At 33.5% G+C, this 23484-nt stretch overlaps 1 protein-coding gene and 1 long non-coding RNA gene across 4 annotated transcripts in view; one reads left to right on the top strand and one right to left on the bottom strand.

Annotated features, from left to right (window-relative positions):
• The window catches only part of LOC129797878 (uncharacterized), a 64613-nt gene that overhangs the window by 2780 nt on the left and 38349 nt on the right, over nucleotides 1-23484 (top strand). For all 3 annotated transcript variants that reach the window (XM_055840748.1, XM_055840747.1, XM_055840749.1), the window contains exon 2: nucleotides 13304-13367. The gene's annotated coding sequence lies outside the window, so the exon portion shown is untranslated. The remainder of the gene's footprint in view (nucleotides 1-13303; nucleotides 13368-23484) is intronic.
• Nucleotides 8148-12678, bottom strand: LOC129797880 (uncharacterized). Its single transcript, XR_008751369.1, has 3 exons — nucleotides 12473-12678; nucleotides 8811-9121; nucleotides 8148-8739 (listed from the first exon to the last, which is right to left on the bottom strand). It is a non-coding gene; the product is annotated as an uncharacterized LOC129797880 (long non-coding RNA).

Genomic DNA, 23484 nt, shown 5'->3' with positions numbered 1-23484 from the left:
GTGCATTGACCCCTCACCCCCCACCCCTCCTTCCGCCATTTTGAAGACCACCCTTTTTTTGTTTTCTCAATAGCTCCGCCCCTATGGCATCGAGCGGGCTCAAATTTTAGTATGTTATAGCTGGGCCTTAGAGCTTTCCATCAGTACCAAACTTAAGGTCCCCCGACCCCCCTGACCCGAGCTATAAGGGTCCAAAAAAATTTTCTTAAAATGGCCATAACTCCGGTTCTAATTGTCAGAATTTAAAAAATGAGGGCTTTTTGGAAAGCTCTCGTGAAATGCCACTTCCCCTTCTAACATCGCAAGTTCATAAAACCACCGCTAGGGGCGCTTTTTTTAAAAAGAAAATTTTTAAATCTTAAAAGTTAAATAACTCAAAAATTCCTTATGCAATCGGGCTGAAATTTTAGTATGTTGTAGCCGTTGATTATACCTATCAAACAAAAAAAACCTTAAGTCGATCCATAACCCCTGACCCGAGCTATAAGGGGTCAAAGTTCGAACATTGACCGGCCTCTATCTCCGGTTCTAATTAACATAGCGACCTAAATTTTACCTTTTTGGTTTCGTCTCGATGAGCACTTTCAGATGGAAGTTCAAAAAGTCACCACAGGTGGCGCTGTGATAGCGTCAAAATTCATCGAAATTCAAAGTCACTTTTCTCAAAAACGGCATTGTGCAAGTTAATGAAATTTTAGTATGTTGTAGTCCAGTCTAGGACGTTTCCAAAATGGTGCGTATGCGCGCTGTGATTTCAATAGAACCGGAGATATGAGGGGTCAAAGTTCACGAAATTCAAAAAATCATATCTCCGGTTCTATGTGACCGATTTTGATGAATGAGGGCTTAAAAGAAAGATCTCACCAAATGCTACAACTTTCTAGAATATTTGAACTTCGTGGGACCAACACCAGGGGCGCCACAGTCAAAAAACAAATTTCAATATCACATAACCTCAATTATCTCGACTGTCGCTTAACCGATTTTGATGATTACTTCAACATAATTGTAGAGCACATTTGTCTCTACATTTCGTCCATACATCATTTTCCGCTCAGACTACGCTATCACTCCGATTTTGCCGTTTAAGTGTGAAAAAATTGATTTATCCAATAATAACGCTTTGAAATCACTCAGATGCCAATTTGACTACCTCTACTCCACCAAGACACTTAAAATAGGGTTTTAAATGGAAAGTCCCACAAAATACAACAATTCTTTGATATAGTTGAAGTTCAACAAATGAACACTTGGGGCACTCTGGATGAAAAAACGAGTTAAGAAACAAAAAACCTCGCTTATCTTGGCTTCTGAGTAATCGATGAGTTCAAGTTCTACGGCAAAATTATAGAGAACATTCTGGTCTACATTTCACCCATATAACACTTTTCTGTCAGTTCATCCAAATCCTCGATATTTTGGTTTAAATACAAAATTTGTATAATTTCACGAATTTGATTCAAGATAACTGAATGGCGTCTCCCAACTTCAGCTCCAAATCGAATTTGCATGCACTCCGAGTTAGCTCACGTTAAGAATCTCACCTACATAAGCCGGTTAGGATTATCTGTCCCTTTTTAGTAGAATTTTAATGTTTTTTTTTTTACATTTTTATTCTGTTTCTGAAATACTCTTCATTATTGTACATTCATAAGACCCTCCAGTAATTCCTTTTTAAAACCACTAACTCTAAAAATTAATTGAAATTGAATAAGTCAAATTGAGTGAGTTAGTGAAAAATTGTTTTTCATCAAAAATTTATTCGTGCTACTTCTACTCAATTTTTTGAATAGCTTGAAAGTATAATCCATTTAAAAATGCAACAATAGTGAAGTTTTATAATTAAAATAATTATTTATTAAACTGGCTTACCAAAATCCAAGGAGTCACCCAACCATCCTTACCACTATTCTCAATTTGCGATTGATTTTTGTTATATTTGGGGCCTATGCTCCTTCAGAAACCAACTGATTCTGAATTTTTGAAGCTGATATTATGAGATCACTATCATAGATGTTTATAATGTGGTTATCAACCCTCTGAGTCGAAATCCTGGGTCTGACAGTAACGTTTTCTATATGTACTTTTTCCCCATTACCATAAATTTTGACGATTTTCTGTATATCCTGACATTATTTTTCATAAAATTAAACAATTGACAACGCATATTCCTTCCGACAGTATCTCTGGACGATTATTCATCTTCTAACTTCGTCTAACTTGCCATTTTAACCTAAATTATAAAGTAAGAAAATAAATTATTATTTATTTATCATCTCTTTGATATGTATAAATTGACTATTGCAAGCTTTAGAAATATACAAACCCCCAATTTGTCTCTTAATTGACTTAAATTCATAATACAACTGGGTTATAGAAGTTGGTTGTACGTATTTGACCATTTTCAGTAAGCTTTATAAATGTGTCAAGAAACTTATGGCCGATGAAAAATGATCAACTTTGGGGAGACAATTATTTTTGAAGTGCACTAAAATTAAATGAGATTTTTTAAATAACATCTATGGAAAACAAGCAACTCATTTCCAAAAAGAAAAATTTTAAAATTGTAGTCGAGATTTTCCACCTGAGCGAAATAGAGCCCGGCTGGTGGATTCCCTTCCCTGTTCGCGGGAAATTCATGTTTCCCGCCTCTCGCTCCAAGCAAGGCCTTTTACCGGTGGTATAGTTCTGTTGTCCGCCGTGTGGGGGATTGTCTGACAGGCGACACTGTCAGTCAGTCGGTAACATGGCCTGGAAGAGTTCGGATGGGGCACAGAGCTGGGTCGCTGCCGGGCAATTGGCCGCGATAAGCCTTGGTCTCCATGGGGAATCTTTCAGGGCAAAAAGCCCGGCTACAAAATGTTATTTTTTCTATAATTTATCCGGTTTCTCGAACATAGATTTGTCAAGAAACTTATGGCCAACATTGCATATTTCATTAGAAAAGAACAGGCAAAATAATATTCATTTCGCGATTTTACGAACTCCAATTGATTTTTATCAATGACTTTATTTTATGTAAGCCCTTTGGTGCAAACCCTCCGCGCTTGCATAAGAAAACATAATTCTGACAATTCGTCGGTTCCGAAGAAGACTATTGTAAGTCTAAAATGCAACTTTTCAGGAGAGAGGTTTAAAGTTTGACAGCTAAAATTTATTTTTATTAATTACACTGGAAATAATATATTTTTAGCTTTCGAAACTATTGTATCACACTTACGCATTGAATATCTTCTGGTTAACGCAACTTTTAAGTTATTTACAGTAAAATTGTGGACTAAAAACTCGATAATCGGGCAGGCTGATTTTCAGTTTTTTTCTTGTAACTTTTCCGGGAATATCTTGATCAATATAAAATTTTGTGGGGATGTAGATCTAAGGTTTCTGCATCCAATGATACCACCTTTTTATACTACTGTAAGTAGACTTACAATAGCCTTCTTCGGAACCGACGAATTGTATTTGTTAATATCCTGTTGATATTGGCTTGTTCTTATTTTTAATTATTGTACAATATTGATTGGGGAATAAAGAAGTCTAAATACAGCAGATTCTCTCAAATTCGATTGAGACCGAAATATTAAGGGAGACCGGAGCAGTATTAGCCACGTATAGTATTAGATAGTAGTACCTTATAGTTTGCCTTCCAAGCAATATTGAGGAAACCACTCTTTATTCCAAATATATACTTCCCTTACTATTCATTGAAATATTTATCAGGCTCATACAAACATTTTTAGTACAAATTATACGCAATCATAAAATTCATTTGGTGGCTAATTCTACCCCGGTCTCCCCAACCCGAATTAGAGAGAAATCCGGGCGTCAAACTGTTTGAAATGCAAGGGATTTTTGTTTATTTGATTTGGATTTTTGATTGCAAATTCTATGAAAATGCCTCAGTATTAAAAATTACAGCATAACTAAAAAATCGTGAAAAATTTTAGTATACCTGCTTTATTTGATAAATTAAACTTGAAAAATGTCAATAGACTTTTTTTTTAAAATTTAACTGCCGCCGGAATTGAAAAGTTGCCCGATCTTAAAAGAACCGAATTAACGAGAATTTACTATATTAATCGTAAATCCCCAATATTTTCATTTACAGTATATTTAATAGTTTTAATCTATAGATTTATAGATCACTAGCCTTACCAAGTGTTTTCCACATTTGTACCTCTCCTTTTTCCCGCATGTGGCGCTGACGACTGTTCTCAATTTTTAATTCTCAAGGTTTTGGCTGAAAAGTTCTACCAATTTTTTTGTTCATCTTTTTTTTAAAATAAATTTTGAAAGAAGTGTTGTTCTTGTGAACAGGCCATTAATATCTTTTAGTTCCAAATTTTTTTTATGACCCCATAATTGGATTTGCTTACCTTTTTGAGCTTCAGAAAAACAATTGTTGTCCGTTTCTGTTGGTCAAAAAATGTTATTTGCGATATGAACACCGAAAATTACTTTGTCACTGAATTCCCGTCCAATTAATCATGTTGTATGTTTGAGGTTAGAAAGAGGTGGAATTTGGTGTTCAATTAGCAAATGCCGAATATAACGCCTTTGATGATTCCCATCGAGGAACATGAGTAATTACAATAGAGGTCTATGTCACAAATTTAATGGACAAAAATGTAATTGCTCATAACAGGTGTGTTACTTTTCACTTGAGAGGCGTGATAAGAAAGGTAAATTAGATTTTTTTTAGTCGTCGAATACACTTTTTTTCTACATCGTAGTACGAAACAGAAAGCCTCAGAAGTGTATGATATGCTTTGGGCTTGAGTTCTCTTTTTTTTGTGCTATCCAGCTATATCATACATGCTATTGTGTACGCGTGGTATATATAGTGTTCTTGCTATATCATGTGCTTTTCAAATATTCATCCCCACACCTCAATGCATCGTGTAAACAACATTGTGATAAAGGGAGAAAATTATTAAAAAGAAAGAAACGTCTACCTCATTCCACATACAAAACTTTTTTGTTCCACACACCTCCTTCAGCGACGCTTCTTGAAACACCCCCTTTATATCGTTTTTCTCCTCCATGCTACATGCACGTATTATTTTCGCACTTTTTCTGGCGCTACAAGCATCCATTGTTTGTCATCAAGGTATCTCACGCCTTACCAGACAAAGCTTCAGAGGAAGTCTCCACTTGTATGCGTGTAATTGCAGCGCGAGGGATTATAATGCATATAGTACTTAGGTGCCGTTAAGTTGATGAAAAATCAGTACGTCATCATTATTTTTTTTATAGTGCATCTTGTCGCAGCTTCTCGCCTATTTTCCACACCTTCCCCTCTTTTATATCCATCTCTGCATCAGCTTCACTAAAGACCCCAACATAGAATTCTTCAGCAAAGTGATCTTGAGTCTCGGAACGGTTCAAATTAATTTCATTATTCGTGCATCAGAAGCCTCAATCTCAGCTCTTTCACCTATTGAAAATTTTTCATCTATGCTGCCCTTCTTCAACTTCACACAATTCGACATGTTTGCCGGAGTCTTGTCGATCATACATCATTTTTCTGGGAAACCACAGATCCACTGTTTACAGGTTTTGGGTTACGGGCAGCTGAGTGTTTGCTAAACTACTTCACAAGTTTTTCAAACATTCGCAAGTGTTTTAGTTTATTCATTGAAAAATACACAAATCTTTTTGTCATCTTCGGAAGAATGAGGCAAATGTTTAGAATTGTCATTAAAACCATCTGTGTTCTTATATGCAGGATGGGCAGGATGGTATTTTTTTTTTAAATTCAAGTGTAGGTTACGATTTATTTATATGACATTCGGGATGTTATGAGTATATTGTGTAAATAAATATAAATCAAATTAAACAACTATGATATTCAACTCGATATCGCTTATATTTCAAGTTGTGAAATTTTTAATATAACTCGTAGGGCAAGATGGGATGATTTGGAATAGTGTCTAATTTAGAACTTTGAGATTTCCCAACATTTTTAGATGGGAAAAGGAAGAAAAACAGCGAAGAAGTACTCTAGAATTTAAAGTCTTGTACTACTTCGTGGTTTTCTTTTTCTCTTGACCATCTGAAACAGTGAGATAATCTCAAAATTCTAAAATAGACGTGATTCCGAAATACCCCATTTTACCCTACACTAATAAAAAAGCTAATTTTGATACATTATGAAAGTAACATATTTTAGTACTATCGAAAATCTGTTTTGGGGATCTTTTCGAATACATAACCACGCATATAAGTTTTAAAACAAAGAAATTCCTTTAAAAAGGATATTTAAAGTTTTCAATAGATCTTTACAGTGATAGATTTCTGGTTGTTATATTTTCCAACTCGTACATTCAAACTTTTTCATACAAGTACCTCAGGGATCTTAAAATAAGAGCAGAATCACATTGATTGTAAAATGCTCACCGTATTTCGTTAATTTACGCATTTTCATTAAAAATGCGTAAATCGATTACCGTATTTCTCGATTACCGTATTACTTTATCTCATACTCGGTGGCACTAGGTAAAAATAATATAAGAAAATTGAAGATTAAAACGAAAATGCGATAAACGGTGAGCAAAAAAACTGTACGATTAATTTCTCTTTTTGCCTACAGTTTATCGAATTTTTGTTTTATTTCTTGAATTTTCTTATATTATTTTCACCTAGTACCACCGAGTATAAGATAAGGCAATGCGGTAATTGAGAATTTGCGTAAGAATTGCAATGAAAATGCTAAATTAACGAAATACGGTGAGGCTACGGCGAGCATTTTATTGTCAATGTGACTCTGCCCTAATTCCGTGGCATATTTTTATGATTCCTTGCAAATTTATAGAAAGCTAACAAACCGATTATCAAAATATGCTAATAAAAAAAACACAAACGTCTAAAGACCCATAATTTATTATAAAACAAATCTTAAAGTGTTTTTAAAGATATATCTCAATAATTTACTTCTAAAACTGACTTTAAATTCTCAAAAACATAAATCAAAATTTATTGTTTAATTAATTTTAAATACCTTCAAAACCTTAAAAGGGTTACATATTATTTTGAATTTCAAAATATGTTTTTTATCCCTTTTATCAAAGTTGCAATATGCTATTATATTATTTCAAAGCTACAAATTAATCTGCAAAAAGTCTAAGATATAAGACTTTTAAATTTGCAATTTTGTGTAATGTTGAAACATATTTAAAGTGCTTCAATTTTCACTAAATTACGGACTAAGAAATAATTCACTGGACTGCCTGTCGCAGCAGTTACTTCTTGACAGAAAATCTCCACCTCGTAATTCTTTTGTGGAAAACAATCTCAAAAAAATTTTCAATTTTCATAAAGGTGTAGGTCATTGTAAAACCAAGAAAATCTGAGAAAATACTGACATCATAATTTTTTTTTAACTTAATGTATTTCAATGAAAATTTTTGAATATAACTTGCTGTAAAAGTAGTAAAATAGGTTCTCAACTATTATTTAGTTCAACTAGAAGAAAATGTATGTGAATATGATTCTGAAAAGCAATAAGGCTTGTTTCGTGTTATTCGGTCAATAAGTTTTTTGTTGTTTCTACAAAATTGCAAAAATGAAAAATGGAGAAAATGCGCTTCAAACTTTTCGATGTTCGCTTGAATTCTCGAAAAACTATATTTCTCTTTCGTCTCTATATCTTTGATAATACTTCGAATTGTCTTTTGAAATTTTTATTAGATAGTTTGGCTATTAATTTAAAAACGTTTATTTTGACCTTGTAATTCGAGTTCTCTCTTTAAATAATTTTGAAGGATAATGTTAAAATTTTAGTAAGAAATTAGGGTAACTGCATGAAATTTCGGCCAGCTAGCAATTTCGTCCACAGCTTTTGTTCCTCAAATTTCTATGAATATACATTTTTCTCGTACTCTAGAAAATATATACACAGTGCAAAAAATAACAAAAAATGTCGCTTCTACGAAAGAGATGATGTAAAAAAACTTTGAGAGAATTCCAAAAGGGCAAGAAACTATGAGAATCAAGGTGGGTGAAATATTACCCAAAGCAACGTTTATATTTTTATTCCTTTTTTATTAAGAACAATTTTAGAGAAAACAAAGATGATAAACTATCTACAATGTTCCAAGCAACACTCCTTAAAAAGAGTAACAATTGTATTCAAACTTAAGACTTACATACAACTATACCGAAATTTGGTGCACTTACCCTATCTGATTTTAAGTTAATCCTGTTTAACAAAGATCCTGGAATTCAGGATCTTTCTCTTTGTTTTAAAGACAAATCCATAGGTTAATGTAAAAAGTTTAAGGAAACAACTAGTTTAGAAACAGTTTATAGGAAAGTAGGGAAAATATATCCCTTCTCAAATCTCCATTAAATACTTTTTACTTGGTGGGCAACTATACAAAGTAAGTAGACTTTTACCCTCGTACTCCGACTGAATACTACTGAGCCTCCAAACTTGTGTGAAATTCCGAACAAGTTTGCTGAAAAGTCATCTCCTGAAATGTATATGTAACAGTGTGGAACGGAAGCCAGGAGCGATTTGTGCATTCTCCTGTGTGGATCATTACCCTCTTTCAGAATCACGTTCAAAACGCCGAGTTCATATATATGAGTAGTCTCTGCAACTAGCGAGTGACTCTCATTACGGGGGATGTTGGAATATGTATGCAATTAAAATTACAATTAATTGTACAGTTGGCACTTTAGCTCATATGCATGATGGCATCTTTGGTGGTGACTCCCTTTTCTGTGATGCTGCAACTACAAGCAAAAAAATGTGTGTACATATCAGAATCATCAATTAGTAATTTTGCCATAAATATGAAACTTACCTATTTCAACTACGAATTTGTACATATTTGCCCTTTATGCTGGTGGAATCGAGCGTTATAGTGCAAATATAAGTAACGGACGGGGTTACAAAAGGCATGTATTTACGAATCCACTCAAAATAAATTACATACAATTGTTCTGGATGTCTACTTGAGGCACACACATATACATTATGTAAAATTCCCTTTTTCATTGCATTTAAAACTGGCTCGTGAGGTTAAAATTCTACCTTAGAGCTGCCCAAACGGAGAGTGAGGCCCCTCTTATAAAGCCATCATATGCCCTCACTCTTCACTCTGTGGCAATTTGGCTGGTGGAGAAGAGAATAAAGTTATTAGTTTGTGTTCCTGCATTGCATGGAAAATCTATGTCCAGACGACGAAGCGATAAGAACTCTTTTTTTTATATAAAAGGGCTACGGTATAATTTAACCAATTAAGAAATCTTTTCATCGGATTTCATGATGAGTTTTTCCAACACACTAAACCACTCTTATAATGTTGGTAAACAATAACTTTTAACTTGACGACAAGCTTAATAATTATTTTTTAATATACTTTTGATTATTCGGACGTTTATATTTACATTAAATGTGCATAAAAATAACGGACAATCAAAATACTATGTACACAGTGTTGTTGTGAAATTTTTACTACTTGTCCCAACTCTAACTGCCAAGAGAGAAAAGAAGATATGTAAGACATTCATAAAGCGGCCATACGGTTGATGAAAAGAAGTTCTTAGGAAAAAAGGTGAAAAAACGCAATAAAACAATTCTATTCCCGTGTGTATTGCTTCAACCATGAGCTAAATGTGGTCAACATTGTTGAATTATGTGTAAGATGAAGATATAGAGCGTGCTCAGTGCTTAAGATTAACCATCATATTATCCAATTAAATTGCTAATGAATTATTATTTTCACGACAATCTAAATTACTTAAGGTTAAGACCTGAGTGGACTACTATAAGGCATGTGGAAAGCATTAAAAGAAGAAGAAATAATGAACATATTCTTTCGTGCTTGTTTGAAAATAAGTTGAATTTTAAAATGATTATATTTTATGTCACATTTAATTATTGAAGTTACATATTTCCAAGTATAACACTTATAGAAGTCATTGATTGCAACCAACGATTAATCTTCTCATATATAGGGAGGGATGGGGTAGTTTTAGAAAGAGCAAGTTTATCTTTCGCGCTTTTTTCCTACACGTTTTTAAGAATGATGACCATAAACTTTTATGTTAATTCACCAGTACCTAAGCCTCATATTTCAAAAATCATTAACTTCATAGTTCTTGCAGTTTAAATTTTAAATTAGTCCTAGAAATACTAAGTAATATAAATCAAGGCCTTTCCGTTATTTCAAGTTTTAAATTAATTTCACATTCGAAGAAAATGCCCTATTTGACCTGAAGTGTTCCTGTGATGAAAACGCTTTGTTTATCACAAATCAATAAAATTGTGGAATTATTATTAGTATTTTTGTAAATCGTAAACCTAACTGCAACTTCCAGTAGGGGAATTCTACAATATGAGAATGTTAGGCTAATTGTGCCAAATTTAATTTGGTTAGTTCTTTTTGACAAGTGTTGCTTGGAATCTTGTAGAGAGTTTTTCGTCTTTATCTTATCTGAAATCATTCTTAATATATTTTAAAATGAATAAAAATATTGACATAGGTTTGGTGGCCTATTTCGGTCACCTTCATTCTCATAGTTCCTTTCCCTTCTGGAATTCTTCCAATGTTGTTTTTACATCATTTTCGTTTATGCGACATTTTTTTGCATTGTAATACAAAAAACTAATAGTATGCAAAAACTAAAAATTCATGGAAATTTGAAGAACAAAAACTGTAGACGAAATTGCAAGCTGGCCAATATTTGGTACACTTACCCTATATGGTAAATTTTCGGTAAATTCGGAAGCAGAACAATTTGTATGTTTTTTAGATAACAATTTTGAAATAGAAAATTGGCTAAGAAATGTGAGTTTTGGAAGGTTCTTGTCATTAGTAACATGCTTACGCGCAAATAAAACGAGATATTCGAGAAACCCAATTCTTTACCGATTGGGACTGATATAGCCGGGTTCAAAATTTAAAAACCTTTCCAAAAATCCAAATTTCACCAAATCGATTAAAAAATGAGCCCTCCAAAGTGACTGTCATTTGACCCTCAATAATTGAAAATGGAAAATTTACCGATCATGTATGTTTGGACGATATGTTCATCTGGACTACACTCAGCTCTTCGTTATCTGGCACTTCGATAACCGGGTGACGGCTACTCAACACCGACGGTTGATGAATTCAAAATTTGTTTTTACTAAACATGCAGTTTCTATAGCATCAATTAATGTGTTGTTTTCGTATTACGAAAGTTTCTTAACAAAATTGATACTTAATTGTGATATAAAATGAAACGTGAACATATCATTCGTGAACATACAATACAGTCAGACAGACAATAAATCAATAGAGCACTAAATAGAAAAACCGTTGACCAGATTCAAAAAACTTAAATGTCATTTTGTCCCCCAATCAGCCGGATAACGAAGAGCTGAGTATGTTTCTAAATCATCCGAAAATCATTGAAAATCTTTGGGTCAATTTTGAGAAAAATCGAAAAAGCATGGTTTTGAAAAAATAAAAACGAAAAAACCTAAAAATTATGTTTTTTTTTCCACTGAGAATCACCGAGTACCAGAAGTTGATATCTTTTAGCGTTTAAGCTTTCTGAGCTGTGACAAGTTGGAAAAAAGCTATGTAATCCGCTCTGCTCTTTTTTTTTAGGAAATACAGTGCCCGCTCTCTAATCCGGATCGCCGTAATCCGGACGAGTTATTGACGGTTACATTTAAAATAATTTTGAGGTCCTGCATGCATGTGTGTTCAGCAATGAAAATGAGTGATGTTTTTGTTTAATAAATGAAGTATAATAGCATAGAATTCTTTATTTATGTATTATTGATCTTTTTTAAAACTTTTATTCTAATTCTACAAAAAAAAACTTGTATTATATTTGCGAGACGTTGAACAAATCCAAAAAAATCCATCTGGATTACGAAGCGGACATCTGTCATATTGTCTCCCAATCAACCGGATTACAAAGCGGGCACTACTAAGTTTTGATTCTGGATATGGGATCTTTCTGAAAAAATAATCTTAAAAATCCAACTTGAAATTCATACCCGAATCTACCTCACCCTTCTCTACAAGAAAGTGAAGTAGGATTAACTTAATACGCACTCTTAGTCCATTTCCATTCATGCGGAGGTATTTTTATGCCTCCTTCTTCTCCAATAAGAGTCTCCACGTTGAATATGTCATATTTTGTAGTTTTCCCCCCACATAATCTCTGATAATAGGAAGTGATGTATTTAGCTTTATGCCCTAAAGAACTTAATTGTTATTTATTCGTGGGGTCTTTAACGAAATTTACAGTGTCATAAACATATTATATTGTTAATTCGCTTTTTACTATAAATCCTCATAACATGATTTAGAATCTCGTAGTCTGGACGTCGACATAATACATGCTAATCCCCGTGCTATTTGTATACTACTTATAATGGCACAAGTCTCTACTAAACAGTTTATTAATTGGTGTATTAATCGGTTTATTTTGCAATATTTCTTCGAGATTAATTTTCCATTACCTTTTGATGGTAAATTATCTACAGGTAGATCTTGTAGCATATGTGGGGAATTTTCTATGGGCTTTTTGACTTAGAAATCCTCATTGCGGATTTCATTAAAATTCTTTTGCGACTGAGACGACAAATGAATTACTTCTAAGCTCCCGAAAACGATTTTGCAGACTTAAACTTTGGCTTTTTCATTGGTGTTTTTTTCAAAAAGGTTTTAGAATACAAGATGAATAGTTAACTAATTTACTCGAAACTAATCTGATCTCGTTGAATTCTTGCAAATACTTCAAGCGGGGTCTCAGCAAAATAACTTTAAAACATTGTAACTGAAACCAACTAAGCCTTTAAGAAATAAATTATAGGAGAATTGAATTTTGGGTTGAAGAAGACATAGATATTTTCCAAACGAATCTCCATTGGAGAATATTTCAGATAGATGATTGATAATTTCCTGACCAATTTGCCGTTTAACATTATTCTGTAGCAAAACGGAAAATACTTTTCGCTCAATTATAAATTGAATGACTTTACTTTAAGAATATAAAGCCAATTGATAACAATTGTTTTTCTGATAAAAGAAGTATCGCAATTAAGAAAAATATACCCTATGAATCACCCTGCTTATGATGTTCTAAGTCATAAACAATTACTTCGATAGACAAAAACTTCAAATTTCTTCTACCATTAACCACATGTGGTGGTGATACTTTTCTCCACTTTTCTCGTAATTTGACTCAATTGCATTTTAAATTTTAAGGGAATGCTATAGCAAAAAATCCATATTTTTAATGTCTCTGCAATTTACTAGAAATAATAATATGAAAATGTTTTCTCTTTCAGGTGGCAAATACTTTTTAATGAATAATAAATTGGGGATTTAGTCGGATACTGCCTGGAAATTCAGGTAAGCTGAAAAAAAAACTCAAATTATATTCTAAACTAAAAACTCTTTCCTCCCATGTGAGCACTATGCATAAGCATTCGTACACATATGTTGTGTGAATTGTCGGAAAAAAAAAACAAGAAGGAAACAAGAGAAAATTGGTAACTTGGGATAATTATAGGATTTTGATATATCTTTATTTCTCTCTGGCGTCCTGTCATTCTTCCACACCACGAAATTGTCCAGAAAAGACTTTGCGTTAAGTTTTGAGGAGGTTTTTTGACCAAAGGGGCAAACCGATCACTTTTGTGAGGTCTGTCATATTGGTTTGGGAAGGAGATAAGACAAAAATAAAAAAAACTGGGATGATCAGTAATATTGCACCCACGCACTATTGCTATTGCCGCCTCCTTTTCTTTATTCTATACCACACATGGATATTGAAAATAAATGCTCTTTGGCAGAGAAACCGATTAAGTGGAAGATGGAAAAAATAAGAAATCAATGATTAATTATGCATTGTTTCATCGATCGAAGAATTCGATACAATGAACGCTTTACGAGATAACACTGCGAGTCCCCATTTCAAATACAATATATTATGTTGAAGTTCTAAAAAAAAAATCACACGAAATGATCCTGTGAATGCTTTTCAATTCAACACTTTCGAGAGGATGATGATGACCTTTTCTTATCCATAATTCGCTTTAGGATTCAATTTTAGTGCCCCCTTTCATTCAATTAATACGAAATTCTTTCTCAATCACGTAATAATTCCTATTCACATCCATGCTGTACAATGTAGTATTACTACAATGATGTACAAAAATGTTACATTAAAAAGTGAGTAATAACATAACATGGATAGGATCTTGCTTCTAAACTCTTTTTAAAAAACGAGGTGGCAAAGCGTTTCAGGCCTTGCGAAGGGCTCGAACTAGTGACTTAGGGGAAACTGGGGCACCACCAAACACGGGGTACCACCAAACACTGCGATTTTTTAATCGGATATTCGACTTCAGAGGATAAGACCTATAGAAATTTAAAGGCACTATAAGGATGCTTGTCCACTGAAGAAATGGTCGAGATAGTGCCAGTAGTTTAGAAATAAAAATCAGTGTTTGGTGGTACCCCGTGTTTGGTGGTGCCCCAGTTTCCCCTATATGTTATACCTCAAAAATACTTTCACGTCGTTTACCGTTTACCGGTTCTCAACCGGTTTGAACTGATTCATAAATCACTCAAAAGAAAATGAATGACATATTGGTTCATAACCGGTTTACAACCGGTTCACAACCGAATTATTGAACCGAATGAATCACTCAAAAGATCGCCTAACATATCTTAGGAGTAACACAACTGAATTTCGGATAAAAAAAAATAGTTATCGGTTATGAATCGGTTTATTATCCGTTCATAATAGATTGGAAACGGTCCAGACTTGTAGAGAATTCAAAAATCTTGAAAATGAGTCTAAATCCCATTGTAGATTGTCGAGTAAATCCATGGAAGAAATGCAGTCTTTTTGAACGGGTACTGAGCTCTGCATGCAGTGTTTAATCCTTTATCCCAATTTCGTTTTCTGCTTTGATACAGAAGTTCAGTTGATGAATCATTTGGGTTACTAGACTAGGTATATGGTTACAGGATATTTCTAAACTTTTTCTTCCTGCTTTAAAGATGTCAAACGACAAAGCATTTCTATGAACATGTTACAAAGTTCTGAACTTCTGAACGTCTGTTCATTTTGCATCGGACGAGACACAATCTCAAAACCGAAAGTTTTGAGCTAGGGATCTCCGCGCTCGAGAGCTTCCGCTCTTACCGCTCTTACCAATTACATCACGAGAACCCCTAAAGTTCTAATGACCTTTGTAAAATTAAACAATGTTTTTTCTTCATCTAGAATCTGAGAGAAATGACTTGATTTTATTAAATTTTTTTTTGATGGAAAACATTTGATTGGATTAACTTTGTAATGTTAAAGTTACATGACCACCATACTTTGAGAGTTTTGGTAACTCATTAAACTGACCAGGACCTGAAACAGATGGGTGCTTTTCCTTTAACACTAGACCTACAAAGACCCGGTCAATTTGACCGGTTTAACATGAATACATATTTAAACAGTACAATGTCACTATCAAACTTTATGAATTTCTTAAAATATGCATGTAATATATTTTTGAGTGTTTCAATTTTAATTTTTTACTCTTTTTCAAGACAAATTTGTTGAGTATCCTACCCTAGCGCGGTTTGTCATTTGACCAAAAAACGACCAAAAACGGTCGGTAGGTTTATTGTTAACTGTCAGCCGTTCAATTGTCAAAGGTTTCAGATGTTTATTATGATTTTATCTATTATGTAGTAGGACAACATGTAACCAAGCTGACGATTTTAACATATAAGATATTCTAAAATAATTGGAGTCTGAGGTTTCAAATCTTTGGCATGACATCTTTTTAAATAGTCTTTAGCACGGTTGTTGGGTGGTAAATTTGGTATTACAAGAATGTAATGATCAGAAATATCTTAGACTTTCTGATTCCTAATGAAATAAGATATTTGCAAAATTAGAGTAGAGAGGATTCAGGTAAAAAGTATCAGTAAAAATCAGACTTAAAAAATGGATGTTAATTTAAAAAATAGAAAAGATTTTTTTGAGTCATTTATAACTTAGAAATAATATGGTTCTAATGGATGATAAATCGTAAAGTAGATTGGCAACTACATCCAAATTTGAGATAATTTCTGCAAACATCTAGGTACCACCAAAATGATTGAGTATAAACCATTTTATGAGAAGTATTATATATTATATATAATACATATGTATGCATTTACAATGTGTAAAAGATTCTCACAGGGTTAATGGATAATAGGAGCAAAGGAAATAATTAAAAGAGATCGTAAAGAATCTCAACTAACGGTATTCATAAATATGGTAATGAATTAAAATAGTAAAATATTCTTGACAAAGAATATGAAGTTATGAGCCATTTTGACATCTCAATTATGGTGTAAAGTGATTCTTGATCGATTTTGTGCTAATTTACCAATGGTTCTATCGACCCTAACAGTTTAAGAAAAAAGAACTTCAGTTCTTCTCTTTCTTTAAGTACAAAATTTTTAACTTCTACCAAAGTACAAGTATATTCTCATAAATCTTGTGTCTCAACTCAACAATATTGTACGACACTGTATACTTTTGAGTGATACGACAGCGATCTTTTTTTTCTCATTTCTCACATGGTTAAATTCTTTGTGATGAAGAAGAAAATTGCGGTCCTCTGACATCTATGCAAGAGTCTCGATATATACACGGTATGTCTTCTAATGAAGCCCGCAATGAGTTTTCAACTTGTCAGCATTTTTATGCACAGTGGCTCTTGATCATGACTACAATCATTAATCATATGTGGCATTAAATGGAAGTGATTGGTAATATGAACTGGTCATTTGAAGTGTTCGTCCATTTGTAGAGATTATCAATAAAGTGCATATATCTTATATATGATAACTGACTGTGCAGTATTTTGTTGAAGTTGAATAATTGCATTTAACAAAGACTGTAATATTAGGTGAGATTCTTAATAATCTTACTCCTTGTCATCAATACGATTTTTCATATCTTGTAATCTGACTCAAACTTCGATAAAGGGTTTTTCGTAATTCCCTGAACAATTGTTGCTTTGTTGTGTTCTTTTCTGGAAAGATAAATTATCATAGGTCATGCTGTTCTGGAAAACCGAGAAAATTTGAATTTGTGATAAATTGACTGCAGCCTTTCGATGGAGTGGTTTCTTCAAGAACTCTCTTTATCCATGTTAGGTATTTGAATAAATGATAGTTCAATTTTTAATTACCATATTTCAAAATATACATATATCAGCAGCGAAAATACAGAATTATTGATAAGAGTCGATAATGTTTTATTTGAAATTTAAATAATATCATAGTCTCTAATAAAAAAGATAATATTACAATTCGAGTTATTCTTCAGAACTCTCATTATAAAGCTTAAATTTACAGAACTTACGTTTAAAACTTTAGTTTCATACCCTAGACACAATTACGACTTAATCCGAGTGGCAGCTAAACGTAATTATAATCAAAATAGATTTGACTATAGTAAGGCCATGTAACTCCGACGATTGCAAAACTCGGATGCCGCGACCGATTTAACTCCGATACATCCACTTAAAATATAATTTATATTTTTATTTCTATAATTAATTACTGAAGTATCATATTATAACTATTCTACTTTAAGAAAAACCAAAAATTATATTTTTATCGGTTTAATAAGTGGGTACAAGAAATATTTTTTAAGCTCGGGTCAGCTGGGTTGTGTACTAAAAATTTAATTTCTGAGAAAATTTTGCTGTTGACAGCTCGTCGCTGGAAAAAGTTTAGTGTTTTTTCTATATAATAAAACATTATTTGCAATCAAAATTATTAATAAAAGTTAGTGTAGTTATTGATCTACAAGGTGAGTAAGAGTTTATTGATAATATATTAATAATTCATACAGAAATAAGTGATTTTTGTGAATGTTTACATTTCGATGCATGTCGGATGCGGTGAAAGTCAATGTTTTGGTTCAGAATTTGCATTGTTCAGGACTCTTTTTCTGTTTCAGATGCCAAAGGGAACAAAAGAAAAGACCTATAAGGACAAGCCCGACTCTAAGGAAGGTATTAGGAATGCCTTGCAGTGTGTACGAGATGGTTCTACCATAGCATATGCATCCAAAACATTTAATGTCCCAAGAACAACACTGCACAACAAATTGACCGGCAAATACCCAGAGGAGTGCCCCAATGGCAGGCCAACAATTCTTTCAAAAGAACAGGAAAAAAGAACTTGTCAAATGGATCCTGGGATGTGCGGATGGCTGGCATCCCATCGGGAAGGAACAAGTTCCGGACAGCGTTAAACTCATCTGTGAGGTCTACAAAATTCCAAACCATTTTACAGCTGGAAGACCCGGAGACGTTTGGTTCAGGAATCTTCTTAAGCGTCATCCAGAGCTCAGCATGCGCAAGCCAAAATCCTTCTCATTGGAAAGAGCTACTGTCACTGCTGAAGACCTCACGGAATGGTTTCTTGGATATTTCACAGAACACAACCTTCTGAGCATTTCACCAGACCGTGTTTTTAATTGCGACGAAAGTGCCTTCTTTTTGACACCGGAAGATGGAAATGTCCTGTCCAGAGAGGTTCACGTGTAGTTCCATCTCTTAAAAATTCAGGACCGAAGCAATGTATCACAGTACTCCTCAGGGTGTCAGCTACTGGCGAACTTGCTCCTCCAATGGCTGTTCATAAAACTGACATTACTCCAAAAATTGCCATTCACAACGCAGAAGGATGGAAAATGGGAACGTCACCACAGAGTAGCTGGATGGATGGGACACTTTTCTATGCTGGTCTTTATTTCCCGAAAATTGTTTTCCAACATTCAGAGGAGTCCATTATCAATAACCAGCACGATCAGGCCACCGACAATAATCCTTCAAATGATCCAGTCATCCCTGGAAACCAACTCTCTGCAACTTCTGAGACTCAACCGATCTTCGACACACTAAAACAATGCTATTTCTGGCCAGGAGAAATTCCAAAACGTCGTCAGAAGAAGAGGGTCAAAGCCAGCAATGTCAAACACCAGTATATTGTATCTTCCGAGGAAATTATCGCGGAACAGGAGGAAAAATTGAGGCAGGATTTACAAAAAAGAAAAAAATTGCTGAACGGAAGTTGACCAGAGAGAGGAACAAAAATATAAGGGCAGAAGAAAAGGAGATAAAACTAAAGGAGAAACACATGGTAAAGGAAAAGGCTCAAATGCCAATTGAAGCTGAAAAGAAAAAACGTGGAAGGAAGTCAGCCAAGAAAACCGAGGAAAAATCAAAGAATTGAGTGCAATCTTAAAATAAATAAAAATATATATAATTAAATAATAAATTAATGAAATGAATTGATGGAATAAAACTCTAAAAAAATGTTTTTGAAATAATATCTTCTCATTTTTATGCATTAAACTTTTCCTTAAAATGAGCATCCGAGTTTGATCGAATTCAACGGAGTTACATAAAAGCGTCGCAGTAACATTCTTGCGCATATATTAATATTATCGTAATTTTATTAATTTTCATCAATATTATTGCTAAAATTCTATTTCTATTATGATTCTAAATTAAACAAAGAATAATTCTATTGATTTGGAATGGCGAAAAAAATATTTCATCAGTCCAAAAACAAGCATTAAAGTCGCACTCAATGAAAAGTATCCGGATTACCTCTCTTTACTATATATTTCTTCATTTTCACACTAACTAAGCCGTTTCTCGGATTAATCTGAGAGATGGATTAGTCATAATCGGAATGTAATCTGTTCATTATTTTGATTATAATTATCTCGGCTTAAGTTGTAAGTGTGTCTAGGGCATTGCTTTACTTTTTGTGGATCAAAATTCTCAAAGTTTTAGATACCGTTCTTTATCAGTTTTAATCTGTTATGTTTTTAAATAACATTTTTTTCCTGTTGTAAAATACATTGGAACTTAGATTTGAAGAGAAAATACCAAGTTCTTAGTTAGAATACCCGCAGATTGAAATAAAAACTTTTAAGATAATTTCAGGATCATACTTAATCCAAATTAATTCATGGAATTTCAGTATTTTATATTTTGAAAGGCCAAACGGACCAAACTGATAAAAATTTATTTGACCAACTTTTCAAAAATATGGTGTTTCACATGTAATGTATCGGTAAATAAAGTTAAATAAAAATATTCTGTAACCCTTAGGTATTAACTCTTTAACCCATGTTCCAAAAAAATCCTATGGCTTAAAAGTGATTTTTTCTGACTTCAATTTTTTTGACCCTCTCGTTCTTAAAGGATTAAAGTTTGAATATATTATATTGGCAGAAAATATTGTTAAGCAATTTGCTTTAAGCCTTTAAAGAGTAGGGGAAAGTGCCCATGCTTTACACGGTCCCAAGCTTTACAATGACTATTTTTTTGTATGTTTTTCAATAAATGTGACTCATCTTTTCTATATTTTAAAAACTAGGGGAAAGTGTCTTGTTTTTAAAATATATTGCGGAGTCTTATTTATTCAGAAACATAGGAAAAATTTAGTCATGGTAAAGCTTGGGACCGTGCAAAGCATGAGCACTTTCCCCTAAATGTTAGACTTTCGTACAGCACGAAATACCGCATAGAACAATTTGTAAGCTTAAGAATTCTCTTAAGACTTCACAAAACATCAGTTCAATAAATCTGCAAAGTACTCTAAAAGTGACTAATTATATTACTACTGGATTATCAAAATTTGAACTTCTGAATTAGTTCACCCTTTATCGCCTATAGACGTTAAAAATCTTAAAGAATTCTCTGAGAAAATTTTAGAATATTCTCAATTGGGAATAAAATATCCATTTCCATTTAGTTCATATATTGAGAATCTCACCCGTCATAAGCTTAATGCTTAATTGACTCTTCTATTTTCAGCTTCACTTTATATCCACATGACTGCATTTTTAATTATTCTTCTCACTCACTTGTTTTCATGATCAGACCTACTGAAAATACAGCAATAACTACTGCTGCATTGAGTCTTCATGAGACTTGCATATTAATTTTATTTGGTCTTCATAGTTGAAGATCAATGTGAAAAACACGGGTTGGAATTTCCTAAAACTATAGCAATAATGGAGCAACTTCTTTGTAACTGCAACAATGTCAATAATTTAAAGTTTTTTATTATACTGAGTCCTCTCGGACAGAATTTATATTTTTCCTGTGCATCTCAGAAAAGTTCTTGTTATTCAACAAAAGTACACATGACATTATCAATTGTAATACAGTGGAATTGTGAATATAATAAAGAATATACAACAAAGGAATTACTTAAAATCATAAGAATTGTATAAGTATGCTTTCGAAATTCTAGGAAAAAGTATATAAGTGCTAATTTACTAATTTATTGCTCGAACTTCAGCAGTGTATGTAATCCCTCGATTTTGAGTTATATATATGTATATTTTTTTTTGACTCCTTACGGCATATTTTGGTAGAATTGTGGAAATCTGAAGTTTCGAGTTTATCCGTCCATTCGTCTGTCCACCCAACCGTTCGTTCGGCCGTTACCATGCCTAGAGGCCAAACAGTAAGAGATAGAGACTTTTGGAACCTTGGGGGTGTACCCCCGTAAGTCGATCCTGGGACTACTCACAAACATTCAAGATTTTAATGGTTTTAGGTAAAGAATATAGATAATAAAATATAGTAATACAGCGTGGTCCAATTGAACTGGAACTAAATTCATGTCGTTGTAACTTTCAAACTAATATTCACAGAGTATCCATATTTTGTATAATGATAGTAATGATAATTCATTTTATTAGCTGAAAGACGACAAACTCATTTGATTTTTGTGCTATAGTGAAAATGCTACTTGAAAGAATTTAGCGTCATAGCTGCAGACAAATAGTTCGTGAAATGCACATATGCCGAAAAACCATGAGATCAAGATTGGAAAAGAACTTCTTTAAAAAGCCCTAAAAATTTCTAAAAGCGCAAGATCTTACCGATCGATGTCCAAGAAAAGTAATGCTCGATAAACCAAAGGAGTAGCTTCACTTATAAATTCTTACAATTTAAAACTTCATCAACAAACAAAACGATGATGCCTATTGGAGGGAAAGGTCATATTATTATAGGAACTTACCGCTTTACACTGGAATTTTTAGACTGTAGCATCAAAGTGAATTGTAATACGTATCAGGAAATTGTCCTAGAATGGGTCCCAATTCCATGAATATTAGAAAATTTTGGTTATAGAGACTAACATTTCCAACAAGTCTCGAAACCGTCACAGAAATCGCGTACCAAACAATATTGGCTACAAAACAGCGTTTTGTTGTTAATTTCGAGCAAATTATTGGCCTCTAGGGTTCGCCGGATGCAAATCCGCTCGACTTCACCGTATGGAGCATTTTGTTGGCCATAGCCAGGACAAAAAAATAGTAAAGTATCAATGAGCTGAAGATAACCTTTTGTTGTGAATATACCCATATTCCGGAAACTCACGTTCAGATAGCGTTCGATGCCTTCATCAGGATCAGAGTTCGTGTCAAAAATGGTTACGTTAAAATTTTAAAATATATTCTTTAACTCTTTAAGGATGATTGGGTCACCGGTGACCCAAAAATGAAATTTTTCCTACGATCTTCTAAAGTTATGTTTTGCTCTAAAAAATCAGAAAAAGTGATTTTTTTTGACCCCCGATTTTTGACCTTCTCGTCCTTAAAGGGTTAATATTGAAAGATTTCCAAATTTTTCTCTAATTATTTTGAATTAAGAAAATGCAGCGTTTTGAAAAAGTAACTGTTTAACTGGGTCACTCTGCATTGGAATTCTGAGCATTTTAAAAAAAATTCATGAGGTGTCAATTTTGATTAAATTCTCCAAAAATCATACGTTAGTGAGTCTTTTCACTGTAATTTAGGTCCGCTAAATAAAAATTCGTTGCCTCTCTGAGGAGTTCCTAAAGAATTATCTCTCTAGAGATTCTTCTTATCAATATTGACCACTTGGGGTTAATATTGGGTTTTCTGCCATTTCTATGTCAGCAAAAGAGATTTTTCTTGAGAAAATTCTGTTAGAGTGAATAGACAAATATTAGAGCCGAAGGAACACATTGTCGGTTGCATCGATCCTTGTTGTATCTGCATTTCTTTTACTTCTGCATTTGGTGCAAGCTACGATACAGACATCTCCTCTTGCATGAAATGCTGACACAAAAAAAAATACAGGTACGACAACAGTCGATACAACCGATGACCTATGAGTTAGTTTAAGAAATCGTATCGTGACCTATTGACACGCTATTTTAGTCTGCAACTGGACCTCTCGCTCTAACCTCCTCCAGTCCTGGCGACTCTCCGTCAGCTCACTCCAAAAACATAGTCTAGGTCGCTGTCCTATCGCAGGTTCCTTGCGAATTTTCGTAACAATCTTGTTTTGACAAGGAGAGGTTGTTAGCCCCTCGCCCAACCCTCTCTAGAAGGACCAAATCCTTTATTTGTTAGCCTCAGGTTTGTAACTTCCCACTGGAGTTAGTTACC

This window comes from Phlebotomus papatasi, chromosome 1, assembly GCF_024763615.1.
Source record: "Phlebotomus papatasi isolate M1 chromosome 1, Ppap_2.1, whole genome shotgun sequence".
In the NCBI taxonomy this organism is placed as follows: Eukaryota; Metazoa; Arthropoda; class Insecta; order Diptera; family Psychodidae; genus Phlebotomus; species Phlebotomus papatasi.
The sequence above is the reverse complement of the archived record's forward strand: the minus strand, read 5'-3'. Positions and strand labels throughout refer to the sequence as shown.